We start from the raw sequence: 15902 nt of genomic DNA, 5'->3' as shown, positions 1-15902 counted from the left end.
AGGGAGAGCGGGGACCGGGGAGAAGCGAGCACCGGCTTTGGCGAGGGGCTGGGCTTGGGGGACGTCGCTGAAGTGAGCCGGCAAGAGGTGCTGATAGAGAGTGAGTGGGGATCTGGGGGAGAGGGAGGCTCTGAAATGAGCTGGCCTGGAGGTGCTGCTGGAGAGTGAGTGGGATACTGGGAGCACAGGCTTTGACGTAGGGCAAGACAGGACCGGGCGAGCCTTGCTGAAGCGAGCGGACAAGATGCTGCTTTAGAGTGAGTTTGAACGGGGGGGGGGGGGGGGGGACCAAACCTTCTGGAAAAGAAAAGAGGGAGAGGAGAGAGGGGGGCGGAAGAGAGGAGGGGAGCGAGGTCGGGAGGGGAGGGGGGGGGGGGGGGGGGGGGGGGGGGGAGGGGGGGCGAGCACAGGTTTTGAAGAAGTATGGGACTGAGGGAAACCGAGCTGGCAAGCCGACAAGGAGGTCCAAGGAGGAGTGACTGGGGTCTGGGGTGGGGTGGGGTGAGGCTAGCTCGGGCTCTGGCGAGGGGCCGGGGGAGCCGACGCCGAAGCAGCGCTTGGCTTCGACCCTCTGCCTACAGTGGCCATGACTTTATTTTTCTTGTCTCCCCTGGCACTCATACCCAGGTGCGATCCCTCTCTACTTAGTAAAGTAGGTTTCTGGTCACCAGCTTGGCATTTTGGAAAACCGTGATGACTTTAGCTGGAAAAGTTCAGCAACAGCCAAAATGATTTATAGCCCTGAAAGGTTTAATTCAGATTTATTTGGGGCAAGCGGGGAACTTCTAAATGTTTCCACGGGATACTTTTTCATTATTTGTTAAGGCCTGGCATTCTCCCTGTATGACACTTAATGGATTTAACTGGGAAAGTACCAGACTGACGCCGCCGCCGCTGCCGTCTTCTTTTCTTACTCCTCGATTCCCTAGATGGATTTTTAAAAAAAAAAAAAGAACGCCTGCTGTAGATTTGGGCATACCACCAAAATGCTGATTAATTTATGGGAATTTAACCCATCATTGACTCTCAACAATAACCCAACAAGATCTTAGCTCTTCATTGAAGGTAGAAGGCTGAAAAGGCAAGTTTGTTTAGTTAATGAGCCTGAGTTTACCATGAAGACACACCAAGCTTGAAAGTTTATTGCCAAGATAAGAGCTTTGCCCCTTTTGTTTAGTTTGCAAAAGTCTGGTGCCAATTTCAGATTTGCTTTTAAAAAGATTTTTAAAGCTAAAAACTTCAAATAAAAAAAACCGAAATACAATGGTAGACTGGAAAGTTCAAAATTATACTTTCTTAACTGTACTTTTTACTTACGAGAGGCAGCCGGTGGTACCGGATCGGGAGCTGGCCCCCAAAGCCTGGGAAAAACCTGGCTTTAAATCTAACCTCAGACACCGAGACTTTGTGACCGGCAGCTACGTGGCTTAACTTCTCGGTGCTCCAGGCAACTCTTTTAAGACTGTAAGTTGCAAAGAAGGTGCTGCCCAGCTCTATACCGTAGTAGAGGAAGTTAGTCACTGGAAGGTTTTTAAAACAATGAAATCACATAGATGTCTACTCCTTATCCTTATTATTTACATACATTAATTGTCGCTAATTTATATTTGCTCCACGGTGTCATGTAAAACATAGTGTTGCTGTAGCCAAATGAGTATAGGAGGCGGCATAAAACTTGGGAAAGTAAGACTTGAGTGGTTCAAAATGAGTCAGAAGTGTAACCTAGCAAAGTGGTTTACTGTATCAAGAGAAGTGTAGTGTTCAGAAAATGGGAGGGTGACTATTCTGTTTTGCTCAGATGTCATTTAGAGTACTGTGATCAGTTCTGGGTACCACATTTTAGGAAAGATCACATTTATTTATTTTTTTTTTTTGTGGAGGGCAATTGGGGTTAAGTGACTTGCCCAAGGTCACACAGCTATTTTTTTTTGTGTTAAGTGTCTGAGGTCGGATCCGAGCCCAGGTTCTCCTGACTCCAGGGCCCATGCTCTATTCACTGGGGCCACCTAGCCCCCCTAAAGACTACATTTATTGACAAAGTGGAGGGCAACCAGAGAAATGCCACCAATAAGGTTAAGGGCTTTGAGGGCTTACCATCATAGGATCTTTTGAAAGAAAAAAAGATGATGGGATATCTTTGTAAGTATTTGAAGGTCTCTCATATGGAAGAAAAATTAGACCTTACCATTTGTCCTTAGAAAGCAAAACAAGGAGAAGTGGGTAGAACAGACAGATTTAGGCCCAATCTAAAGGAAAATTTCCTAATAATTTTAATTGTCCCAAGTGGACTTGGAATGTAGATTTCCTTTCACAGTGGTCTTAAAGTGGAGGGCATCCTGATTCAGTTATGGATTAGATTAAATGGCCTCTGGTACTGAAATTGTCTTTCATACAGTACTAGAGTGATAAATTTTATCTGGAATTCAGAAACAGCAATGTGCTACCTTGGAATGAGGAACTGGGTTCACATCATTTCTCTGACACAAACTAGTTGTATGACCAAGGGCAAGTTGCTTCTTGGTGGTCCAAGATTTGGTACAGATAAATTGTAGATTTGCACAAGTGGAGGGATTTCCACATCTGGACCTCCCTTACACTGATGAAAAATCACAAGACTAGACTGAAACAGACTTGCTTGGAAAACAAGGAAGAAGTGGAATGATTCTTTAAGTAGTGATCTTTAAAGGGTCTGTGGATAGATTTTAATAGTTTTGTGAACTTGGATAGGAAAAAATACATTTTTATCCTAACATAATTAATTTTCTCCATAATCTTATATTTTTTATTTTATGCATTTAAAAACATTCTGTGAAGGAATCCATAGACTTCACCATACTTGCCAAAGGACAAAAAAAAGGCTAAGAACCTTGACATCCAAGGAAAGGGGGGAGTGTATAGAAGTGATTTTAATGGTGATTTTAATGAAGCAAATCACCTTATTTAGAAATACTTGTTAATCTTTTGATTGATTAAACAAGCATTTATTAGGCACCTACTGAATGCACATTGTACTGGATGCTGGAGATTCAGAGAAAAAAAGTTTCTACCCTCTGGCTCTGATATTTAAGCACAAAATAATTTGGGGGGTATGTGGCACTAGCAGCTGGGAGTGGGAATCTTGGAAGGCCTCATGGGGGGTAGGACTTGAGCTTATTTTTATTTCACTTACTAATTTCATTCAAGTCATTCAGCATTTCTTGGGTACCAGCTTTGTGTGCAACATTGTACTATGGCCAATGAAAAAGAAGTAAAATATTTGTTTATAGTCTAGTTGGTATTTTATGTATCCTTTTTCTCCAAGGGCAAAATAAATGCAGGATTATTTTGTGCCAACTGTAGATATAGGTACTGAAGGAAAAATAACCTATAGAATGATCATAGGAGTTTGAAGATAATCATTCAAGGAAGACTGCTTGGGAGAAATGAATCTGGAACCAGATATCAAAGAAGTGATGAAAAAATAGATCAGGAGAGCATTCTAGACAGGAGAATTGTGGGAACAAAAAGATAAAGGGGGAAGAGACTAGCTAACAAAGTTGAAGTTAGAGAGAACTCTGGCAAAGGTGTTTTCCTTGTTCCCAAATTTGATTGTACTTGTTTGGAAAAGGGTACTTTGATGTAAGTAAATGACTTTAATCAGTAAAGTGCCTTTCATGTGAAATCAAGTGATCTCAATTTTGGGCTAATCTGGGGTGGGGAACCTTAGGCCTGTCCACATGTGGCCCTCTAGATCCTCAAGTATGGCCCTTTGACTGAATCCAAACTGGAAAACCCCCAGCCTCCAGGCCACAGGTTGCTCACCCTTGCTATTCCTTTCTTTAAAAAAATAAATATATATGTATATGTATATACACATGCACACATACACATCTGTGTGTGTATACTGGTGGAATTAGATAACTTAATTAGTGAGATAACTTCATGTTAATAAATGGAGTGATAAGATTTTTTTGTGAATCAGGCAAGGTTTTTGTGTCCTTTTGAATTTATGGAAATATGCAACCTTAACTTTTATAGACAACAAACATTTATTAAATACCTACCTATTGTGTTGTGTGTTAAGACTACAAAGTCAACAGAATAGTTCCTAACCTCAAGGAGCTCTCCTCTTGAAAGAAATAACATATTTATGCAGATAGAGTAATTTTGTGGGGTAAAAGCAGTAACTGCTGGGGAAAGGCTTCATATAGGATCTAACAGTTGAAGTGAGCCTTGAAGGAAGCTAGAGATTTTGTGAGGCAGAAGTGGCGGAGTCCATTATAGGTAAGGGAACAGCCTTTCAGAGGGTTGGCATGTCACAGAGAGAGGGAATAGCAAGTAAGTCAGTTTCAATAAACCATAGAGAACTTGATGGAGAGTAATGTGTAATTAATCATTGTCAGTCAATATATGCTTATTAAGTGTCTACTGTATGCTGGGCACTGACTGTGGGAAGTGCTGGCAATTCAAATACCAAAAAGAAAGTTCCTGCCCTCAAGGGGTTTACAATCAAATGGTAGAATACCACACACTGAAAAGCTGGGGGGTTTGGGAATCATTCCCCCTGGGAATGATCAGAAAGTCCAAAGGAGTGCAGCCAGGTGGGAAATGGAGAAATGACTGTCTTGGAATTCCTCCTTAAATGGAGGTTTTGGAACAGCTCTTCCATGGCCCTCCACATGCTCTCTAATCTGAGGAGACTCAGAAGTTGTGGCTCCATGTATAGAATTCTCAATTATTCATGTACTATTATTCACGAATTCAGTGGTCACTGCTGCAGACTATCAAAACCTCCAAAGTATTAGAGGTAGTTTGAGGTTGACAGACATTATCATCAGTAATGTTGGTAATAAAGGTAACTAACATATAGCACTTTAAAGTTTGCAAAGAACATATATACACTATATCAGATTACTTGTGCTCTTAGGGGAGGAGTGAGAGAAGGGAAGGAGGGAGAAAATTTGGAACTCAAAATTTTATTAAAAAATGAATGTTTTCAGAAACCATTACAGAGAAGAGAGTAAATTTTGTTAACTGTAATTTTTTGTTGAAAGACTTTTTAAAATTTTGCTTTTAAAATTTCTATTGAAAAGAATTTGCAAATTGCACATCTAGTTTAATAAAGTACTTTAAACACATATAAAAATGAATGTTTAAAACTATCTTTGCATACAATTAGAAAAAATAAAATACTTTTTAAAAGAAAAAAAGTTTGCAAAGTTTACGTTATTTGATTTCACCATAGCTGGATAAGTAGATAAAAATTGTTTCAGAGAAATTAAGTGATTTGTCTCTGGTTTTAGGGATAAAATTTAAACCCAAATCTTTTTGATTTCAAGTTCAGCATTCTGTCCATTAGACAGATCAGAGGCTAAGGCACTCCAAGGAGGTCACGGCCTGAGTCCAAAGGGTATGTAGTTAAATCCCACTCTCTCCTTATTGCCATTTGTGGGGCTAGTCTCCAACACAATAACCACCCGATGTCCTCCAACACTCCCTCATTCTTTCCCCCTTTCCTTTGCCATACATATTCCCAACTTCCCATCTTTCTACACTGGGTATCAGCCGGTCAGGGCAGTAAAAACATTTCTGGGTGCCCACAGCAGTAACAGTAACTGAAGGCGCCACTGGGGAAATTCTCTCCCTACTCTCGTTCCACCAGATGACCCACATGGTCATTGGCAGGTGCCCCTCAGAGGGCAGTCTCTAATCTCTTTTTCATTATGGGTGGTTAGGCCAGGATAAGCAGGCATGGATGAGCTGTGTTCTGCACACCAGGACTCATTATATTATTACATTTCTCCACAAACCCACTCCTTTTCTGAACTTTCTTTGAAAGCACTTGCTACTCTTTTCTTCACCCAGGTTGTCATTCTCAGTGCCATCTTTGGTGCAACCTTGGTGCCCTCTTTGAATCCTAACTCTCCCTCCATCCACAGAAGCTAGATCTTATCATTTTCACCTCCACATCCCACCCTTTCCCTTTCTACTGCCCCAGCCACTGTCCTAATTCAGACCCTCCTCACTTCTCATGCGATGTGGCTGCCTGAGTCTTCTTGCCTCACTTCCCTTCCTTCTCCAATCCACAGAGCTACCAAAGTGATTTTCTTAAAATTGGTTTGATCGTCCCTCACCTACTGAGTAAACTCCATTGGCTCCCTATTGCCTGCAGCATCAAATACTATTTCATCCTTTAAAAATTTATATTTTGGGGGGCAGCTAGGTGGTGTAGTGAATAGAGTACCAGCCCTGGAGTCAGGAGGACCTGAGTTCAAATCTGGCCTCAGACACTTAACACTAGCCATGTGACCTTGGGCAAGTCACTTAACTCCAATTGCCCTGCCTTCTCCCTTCCAAAAAGCAAAAACAAACAAAAAATTTATATTTTTGTGCACTTTTATAATGCACACAAGTAATAGTAGTATAGTACTGTAAGTAGCACAATATAGCAGAATAATGCAGTATATTTATGAAATGTATAAACAAGTAAATATTCTCATTAGACAGATATGCTTGAAGATTTTTCAGGATGAGATTTACAATCAAAAAACCTTGACATCACTGAACTTGATCACACTGCCATGGAACAAATGCCATACAGAATGGCTTAGCTCAAACTACATGACACATGTGATCATACAAAGACATTTTAGCTCTGGAATAATAAGATGTGAATAGGTAGGATAGTGAATATTATTATGAATTAGGAGTGAATATGTAAGATACTTGGAAACTTTGAAAGGCAGCCCAAAGGTGTCCAACTCATGAACAGCTGTCTCATCCCAATAAGAAAAAGTTTTTTACAAGATCCTAAAATTTTCTAATTTGACTCTTCAGCCATCAACCTTTTTGTTTTTTTGTTTTTTACATTTTTTTCCTATTCAGAACTTGACAGACATCAATATTTCCATATTCAAAGAAGAACAGACAAAGAGGATGGTGGATAAAATTATGAATCTCTACAGTTAACTGAGAGTATCTAAGCTGCCCTGCTAAGCTTGTCCATGTCTCCTCTGAATTCCCTGATGATCTCTTTTGTGCATTTCAAAAAATGCTTCAATGACACTTTTCTTTCTTTTCTTTGGTCATCACTATCACTACTGGCCTTCTTCCCTCAGCCTTCCTGCCCTCCCCCCCCCCATATTTTTTTTGACTCTCCCTTGTTACAAAGTATAGTCAAGCAAAGCCAAGCTATGTCTGAAAATAAATGTCATTCTACACCTTTATTCCATCACCTCTCTGTCTGGTAACATGTCTATCTCATCATTCCCTTGGAGCTATGCTTGGTCATTGCGTTAATAATAATTCTTCAGTCCTAATAAGTTGTTTTTCATCACAGCCCTTGTGCTCATTGTGTGAATTGCCCTCCTGGTTCTTTTTACTTCACTCTGTATCGAGTTATACAAGTCCTCCTGGATTTCTCTGAATCCTTCCCTCCTGTCAGTGCAACAGCATTCCATTATATTCATAGACCATAATTTGTTCAACCATTCTCTAATTTGTGGGCACTGGAACTACAATGGATATTTTTGAACATTTAGTTCCTTTCTCTCTTTTTTCTTTTTGGGGTATATGCCTAGTAATGGTATCACTGTGTCCAACATAGATCACGTTTTTCAAAGTTTGAAAATACTGCTCCCAGTGACAACACACTGATGAATTCCGCTAGGGTAGTTACACAATTTCAAACACTATCCCTGCCATCACCACTCATTCCCCTAGTCTGTCCCAGTGGAAAATGAAATGATATTTTGGCCATAGAGGAAACCTCAACTAGACTTGTTTTATACCCATGTTTATTTGTACCGTGTGCCTTGACCTTAATTCTTTGGTCCACAGTTGAATGAATATTGTTCAGTCGTTTCCAACTCTCTGTGACCCCTTTTGGAGTTATCTTGGCAGAAATACTGGAGTGGTTTGCCATTTCTTTCTCCGGCTCATTTTACAGATGGGGAAACTGAGGTAAACAAGATCACACAGCTAGTAAGTATCTGAGGCAGTATTTGAACTCAGGTAGATGAGTCTTCCTGATTCCAAGCCCATACTCTATCCATTGCTCCAACTAGCTGCCCTATGCCTGAAACTATTAAGATAGGTCTACTGTTTGACTTAACTGTATCAACCCCATAAGGTTTTCTGATCTGCTACCTGAATACTGCTTAATTCTTACACAAAAGACACCCAGACTAAATAAGTGTCCTGCAGATGGCTAAAGAACTGCATTGAATAGACTCATTTACATCTGTATTTACATTCCTATCAATACCAAAAAAAAACCATTTCAGCTGCTTCTGGAATAGGGTTGTAAACAAAAGTTGTTTTAAAATTAGTTTATGTTTACATGCTTCAGTATCAATGATAATGTTCCTAGGAGTGACTATAAATTCACACTCACTGGGCAGTCCAAGGCCTCACATGTTAAGTATTGAGATGAAGAAAGAGACATCAAATAAAAAGATGGGAAAATTATGTTGGGAATTCAGGACAGGAGCATAAGCTTAGTTGTATTGTCAGAGAATTTCTGAATCATAAATTAGTAAATAAGACAGAAAAAGAAGAAGGGACACTGAATTGGTGAAAGTGGCAGTTAAGTTAAACTCCTGGGCGTTTCATTCCCACTTCAGCCATAAAAGTCTATTTCTTCATATTTACACTAGTCTACACTAAATTATTTTTTGACTAGTGTTTATTCATTAATTCAAATAAAGCCTCCAATGATGAGTTGAACCTGTGTTGTAGTATTGTTTTATTTCTGTTTGGTGGTTGGCAAACATTGCTAAAGTTACTAGACTGCAAAATCAAAGGAGGTGATTTGGATTGCTAAATTAGCACATTTTTTTCTGCTTTATGTAGGATGAGTTCATAAATTAAAAAAAATTTTAATTTAGGTTGTCATTTAATTAAATGCTTTACAAAAGTCCAGTTCTAAAAATTAATTATAATATTATTAGCATTTTGCATTTATGTAGTTTTTCTGAAGAAATCATAGCCCTCAAATAGATTAACCAGGGATATTTTTATATAGTTTTTTTTTTTAATTTAACTTTTCATGGTGGCTGGGTGGCACAGTGAATAGAACATCTGCCCTGGAGTCATGAGGACCTGAGTTTGAATTTTGCCTCAGACACTTAACACTTGTTGGCCCTGTGACCTTGAGCAAGTCATTAACCCCAATTGCCCTGCCTTCCCCCCTCCAAAAAAGCAAAAATAAAAAAAAATAATAAAATCTATCTTTTCTAATAATAATAGCTAGTATTTATATAGCACTTTAAGATTTACAAATATTTCATTTAATCCTCACAACAACCCTGTGAGGTAGGTGCTTTTATTATCCCCACTTTACAGATGGGGAAACAGATAGAGGCACCTATTTCAGGGTCCTATAGCTAATAGGTCACTGAGGTGGCCTTCTATCCCCTGGGCCACCTGCTACCTGCCTGTGGTGAAGGGGGAGGAGCAAAGGATTCAGAAATAAAAGACCTCAGTCTCAGTGTAACCTCTCTTGTCTCTTGGGAAAATCCTTCATCCTCTCTGGTCTCATTTTCCTTGTCTATAATATGAAGGAATTGGCATAAATGATCTCCTAAGTTCTGCAGCTAAAGCCTATGGTTTGTGATGTTAGCTTGGAAGCTGGGTAAAGAAATATTTTGGAACATGGTTTTTCCAACATGGATCTTTTCCTGCACCCCATTCTATGTGGGGAGTATATTATTTAATTAAAAACAAAATTGGTGTCTGAAGTGAGACTGTTCCATCTGTATGAAAACAGGAAAGATGGGAGTTGGGAAGACTATATGGCACGGTATTCTTTTTCCTGTCATAAAGTTGCCTTTGTATTTGTTCATCAACGGTTACTAGTTATCATGGGCTTGGTGGTGATGGTTCGGTCATGCCCTACTCTTTGTGACCCAGTCTCTAGTGCCTAGCACAGTACAAGGTACATAATAAGGAATGAATAAAAGCTTCTTGATCGATTGATTGAATAGATAGCCTATCTTTTTTCATTTAAGTAGGTGAGGTCCTCATTTAAGGTTATGGAAAGTCAGGCCCAAGGTCAAGTCAGGGTGAAGTATTTGTGATTTCCTGAGTATGAGAGGTCCCTTGTGGGAAGCTCCTGTATGTGTGTATGAGGAGGTAGATCTCAGAGAATTGTCTGGCCTTCAGTTTAAGTGAATTGCTCAATGTTGTGGTAAATGTCAAAAGGAGGAACCTGAACCCAGGTTTTCGTCTGTCTTCACTATAAACCAAAGTCGAGGTAGCTCTTGGACTAAAACCCAGATCCTTCTGAATGTTTATTGGGTATTTTGTGTTACAACATTTCGAGGCATTGTGGGGGATGCAAAAAAAAATCCAGTTGAAAAAACCCACCAAGTATTAAATTGCATAGTGCTGGGCATCTGTGTGAAAGTAATTTGGGGATGTGGCCCATAGCCATTGGACAAGGTTTTATGGAGAAGACAAGATTAATTTAGGTCTTAAAAGATGGGCAAGATTTTGGTAAGTGAAGGAGGAGTTTCCAGGCAAGGTTGAACAATACAAGTGGAAGTGAGTGTGAGCTGGAGTCAGACTGCCTGAGTGTGGGGCAGGAGGTGTCATTGTTAGACTGACAATATAAAACAGCCTTCAGTATCAGGAAAGGGACTTTGAACTTGATGGTTTACTAACAGGGAACTTGAAGGTTTTGATCAAGCAGTGACGGGATGTGAGGAATATTTTGGGGAAAACAGCTATGGACTGTGCTTGTGTATATAAGGTGTTGTCTTGGATCCTGGGGACACAGAGACAAATAACACCAACAACAACAATGAGTACTGTGCTTAGTTCTTTATAGATGTTATTGGATTCTCACAACTCTAGAAGGTAGGTGCTATTATCATCATCCCCATTTTATAGTTGACGAAACTGAGGCACAGAAAGTTAAGTACCTTGCCCAGGGTCAGACAGCTAGTGTCTGATTTGAACTCAGAGCTTCTGGATACCAGCCCCAGAATTCAATCCACTGTGCCACCTAGTTGCCTTATAAAAAATAGTTCCTTGCCCAATTGTAGCTGACCTTGATTTATAGGGTGCTTTTAAGATTTACAAAGTGAATGAGTTATTGAGGGCCTGGACTGGGTGAAAGATTAAGCTGTGGAATGACTTTAAGGTTTTTAGCCTGGGAGATAGAATTTCCCTTCATAGAAATGGAAAAATGGAGAAGAAAACCTATTATATACTATATACATTTCAGTTTCATCATAATGTATTTAACTGTGAGGCAGATTCTCAAGTTACGAGTAACTGTCTATCTGAAGTGAGATGATTGTATGAAGGAAGAGAGGGGAATTGAATGAGAGACAAGATTGATTTTAAAAAGCAGACTGGCAATTGTAACGGTATATGATGGCAAAATCCTTGGTTACAGTATCTCTGACTCCAAACTGTAGCTTCTTAATTTATGAGCAGATAGCTTCTGAAAAATGTCTTTGAATCACATAGCTAAAGATGCAATATACAGAAACATGTCAAATTGATTTCAGTTATGTGCCCAGATATTTCATCAGGGTTTCACAATGCCTATCTCTGGTAAGCTTTTCCCTGAGTGGCCTCTGAGGAAATGCCTTGGGATGTGGTAACTGGACTCTTAAGGCCTTCATGAAATTTGCCCTCTACTTAAAACTGCCACTTAGGTAAATAATTCTGTGTATGAAAAGTGCTAATGATTGGCATATGACAAGAAGACATTTACAGTAGTCAGGAATGCAAATATAATATCTAACTTCCTTGAACACTATCTTAGGCTTGGTTTAGTGTATAGAACTTATTCATAGCTGTGTTTTCACATAAGTCTGGGGTAATTTTGCAACTATGTAACAATGTTGCTAGGATATTTCAGAATATGACATTTTACATCAATGAATATGTTGTACACTAATTTCTTCTTTCTTGTTATTTTATTTGGAGCTTTTCTGTCTACCTCCTTTTTTTCTTTCAACTTGCTTATTCTAGGTTTTGTAAGTTATGTACAACAAGTTCTGTGAAGTGAGGAGTCTTTGCTTACTACTTTTCCCTTCCAAGGCTTTATATACTATCTACAAGAGGGAAAATATTTGAAAAAATGTGTTTTTGTGTAACATACAGCTAATAATAGCATTTATTAGGCCAGTTTGTTTGGAACGTAAGGGTTTGTGAAAGAGGGAGGTTTACAAAAAGCCTGGAAAGGTGGGCTGGCCTGGAGTCAGATTGTGAAGGGCAAAACCAGAGCAGACAAACAGGAGTTTATTGTCGAGGCCACAGAAGCTTCTGGGGCAGGGGGCGATAGGCCCAGTCAGATGTGTGCTTTAGGAGGGTCAGTTTGTCAGCTGTGTAGAAGATAGATTGACAAAGGGTGCCTGGATGCAGGGAGATCACTTGGGAAGCTGTTGTAAGGGTGCGGGTGAGAGCTAATTAGGACCTGAAGTGAGATGATTGCATGAAGAAAGAGAGGGGAATTGAATGAGAGAGAAGATAGATTGAGGGAGCAGAATTGACAAAACTTGACAGTTGATTGGGGTTGTTGAGGGAGGGTGAGGAGCTGAGCTTGGCTCTGAGGTTCCCCATGTGGCTAAGTGGAAAAGTGATGGTGCCCTCAAGAGAACAAGGCAAGTTAGAATGAGAGCAGGAGGTGGACTTTGGGAGGAAGGAGAATTTGCTCATTTTGCACATCTTGAGTTTGAGGAGCCTCTGAACATGCACTTAGAGATGTTCAATAGACATTTGGGGGATAAGGGACTGGAGTTCTGGGGTTCTTCACGACAGAACAGCAGCGAGAATATAGACAGATGAAAAGAGGGCCCAAGACAAAGCGTTGAGGAACACCCAGGAATAGTCACTGGGACTAGGTGATGTTCCAGCCAAGGAGATTTGAAAAAGGGGAAAGCATCTGAGAAGAGGTGGAGGGTGTGGTGGGGCTGGGCTTCAGATACTGCAAGGAAGTCAAATGAATAAAGGCAGAAGAAAGCACATAGGATTTGTGTTTCCATCCGCAGCTCTACTTAGTTTCAGCTCCTTGGAACAAGATGACTCTGGACCCTGGTGTCCACTCACTGCCCCCTCCGTTCCAGCTTCCTCTTGTGTGTTGTCTTCTTCCATTAGATTGTAAGCTCGTTGAGGGCAAGTACTATCTTTATTTTTCTTATTTGTATCCCCAGCGTTTAGCACAGTGTCTAGCTCATAGAAGTAGCTTAATAAATGTTTATTGCATTGAAAAGTTAAGAAATTACTGGTAACTTTAGAGAGATCAGTTTCATTTTATAAGGAGAAGAGATAAAGGGGAGGTGGTTTTTGTAGACAGCTTTTTTCTAGGAGTTTGTTTTATTTTGTTTTTGCTTTTTGGAAGGCAGTTGGGGTTAAGTGACTTGCCCAAGGTCACACGGCTAGTTTTTGTGCTAAGTGTCTGAGGTCGGAGGATTTGTACTCAGGTCCTTCTGACTCCAGGGCCAGTGCTCTATTCACTGCGCCACCTAGCCACCCCTTTTCTAGGAGTTTTGAAAGGGAAGTAAGACAGGGTGACAGCTAGGAAGGTAGGGTCAGGTGAAAGGTTTTTAAGAATGAGGAAAGATCTGGGCCTGTTTGTGATCACTGAGGGACAAGCTAGCAGATAGGGAGAGATTGAAAATAGGTAGGTAATAAGATTCAGGTAGTGAGCTACTGAATACTATCTGCTTAATCCTGGTAGAGATACTGGAGAGGACACAACTAAAGAATCACAAAACTTCAGAATTTGATAGGAGTGACCATCCAGTCCAGCCGAGGTCTCACCAAAAGAGTTTCCTCTCTAACACGGCCAACAAGTGGTTCTCTAATCAGTGCCTGAAGACCTCCAGGTGAGGGGGACCCTTCCTAGCCCCTGAGGTGCCCCATTACCCTTGGAAATAGCTCTCTTTGTTAGAATGCTTTCTTCTTCAGCTCTTAACCTATGGTGCCTGGCAACTTGGCACCTCTTAATAAATTTTTTATTTTGGCCTCTTTTGTAACTTCCTACCCATTGTTCCTACTTCTGCCCTCTAGGAAAAAGGAAACATATTCCCCATAGGCCATATCCTTACTCAAGTGGCCTAGTTTAGCAGCTAATTAAAAAGGGACACAAAGGAAAAACCATAGAACATCTTCAAAAATGTTTATAAATGAGTGCAAATTCTTTTGTGGTTGTTCAAGCATTTTAGTCATTTAGTCTTCACTTGGCAGCAATACTGGAGTGGTTTGCCATTTTACAGATGTGCAAACTGAGGCAAACAGTGAGGTGTCTTGCCCAGAATTGCACAGCTAGTAAGCATCTGAGGCTGGATTTGAACTCAGGTTATCTTGACTCCAGGCCTGGCACTCTATCCACTAGGCCACCCTGCTGCATAAGTTGTTTTATGTTGTAAAATATTCTATATTTCGAACAAATTATGATTTAAAGTCCTGCTTTATGGGGCGGCTAGGTGTCACAGTAAATAGAGCACCAGCCCTGGAGTCAGGAGGACCAAATCCGGCCTCAGACACAACACAAATACTAGCCATGTGACCTTGGGCAAGTCATTTAACCCCAATTGCCGTCCAAAAAGCAATAAATAAATAAAGTCCTGCTTTAATGCTCACTTAATCAACCAGTATTGTTAGTGGCCTGCTAGGTGATAGGTACTGGGCTGGGCTCTGGGAATTCAAAGGCAAACTGGAACTATTCCTGCCCTCCATCTTATTGACAAGCTTCACTTAATCCCTTTGCTTTGTGCTGGGCATGGCTAAATGTGGAAGAAAAGAAGAACCATAAACATTTCTTGTCGTTGTCAACAAGAGACAGCATGTCCATGCATGTGTTGGTACAATATTGCATTCTTAGTTTTCTCTGAGAGAAGAATTGTCTCCCTGTGCTCACCTCAGGTCAGACTCCATCTGAGTCCTGTGTTTAGATCCCGACTGCATGGACTAGGATATTGATCAGCTGAGTGTTCAAAGGAGGGCACCCAGGAGGTTGAAGGGACTCTGGATGATTTGTCAGGTAGTTGGGGTCATTCAAGATGTCTGATCAGTACCAGCTCCATACCAGGCACCTCACTAGGAGATGGGCATACAGAGACAGGAATGAAACAATCCTTCCCTTCTAGGAGCAAACATCCCACTAAAGGGAAATGGCCTGTACATAGATAAGTAAAACAAAAATAAGAGCCAATAATTTCAGGGGGCACTGGGGGTGAAGGAAGGGTCTGTTAGAGGAGATAGCTCCTGAAGCTGAGCCTTTGGGGGGAGATGGGGGTGAGGGGGGTTAGGAGAAGTAAGAGGAAAGGGACTCAGAAGGAAGTGCGGGCCTTTGAATTGGGAAAGAACAGCTTTAGAAATAGCCAGTAAGTATCTGAAGGACTGTCTTGTGGAATTAAGACTAAACTTCTTTTTATTCTCAGGGGTCAGGACTAGGTTTGGTGGTTCCAGGTTAGGTTAGGCAAAAGACCTAACCCTTAGGGCTGGCAGAAAGTGGAATGAGCCGCTCTTCAAAAATAGCTCTAATTGGGGGGCATCTGATGATGAGGAGAGAATTTATATGATGCTTTATTCTTTAAATGAAAACATTACATATATTATAGAAATCATCTTGAATAAGGACTATTACCATTTACAGTTATCCCGTGAATCAACTTTTAGGATGCATGAGGATCCAAATGTTCATGTATAAGTATGGTGCAGTGGACTTTTAATATGAGTGTTATTTAGATGGAGTGTTTATTAGATTAGTGGTTAATTTGTCAGACAGTATGTACATAAAATTCATAACTTTCAATGACAGGAGGAAGATTTCTCTGATAAATCAACTAGTTTCCTTTAAGAATGAAATGGAGGACTTTTAAGCTCTAAAATATTGCTTTCCCATGAAGGGTTTTATTAGTGATAATGATATAATAACTTCAGGCATCTGGCCTAAGAACTCT

General features: G+C 40.5%; 1 protein-coding gene across 1 annotated transcript in view; it reads left to right on the top strand.

Moving 5' to 3' along the window:
- The window catches only part of SNTB2 (syntrophin beta 2), a 126669-nt gene that overhangs the window by 819 nt on the left and 109948 nt on the right, over nucleotides 1-15902 (top strand). The window lies entirely within an intron of this gene.

Source organism: Petaurus breviceps, unplaced genomic scaffold (assembly GCF_028583685.1).
Source record: "Petaurus breviceps papuanus isolate PSGF00001 unplaced genomic scaffold, PetGlider_PUasm1.0 176, whole genome shotgun sequence".
NCBI lineage: Eukaryota > Metazoa > Chordata > Mammalia > Diprotodontia > Petauridae > Petaurus > Petaurus breviceps.
Note: the sequence above shows the minus strand (reverse complement) of the source record. Positions and strands in the feature narration are given on the sequence as shown.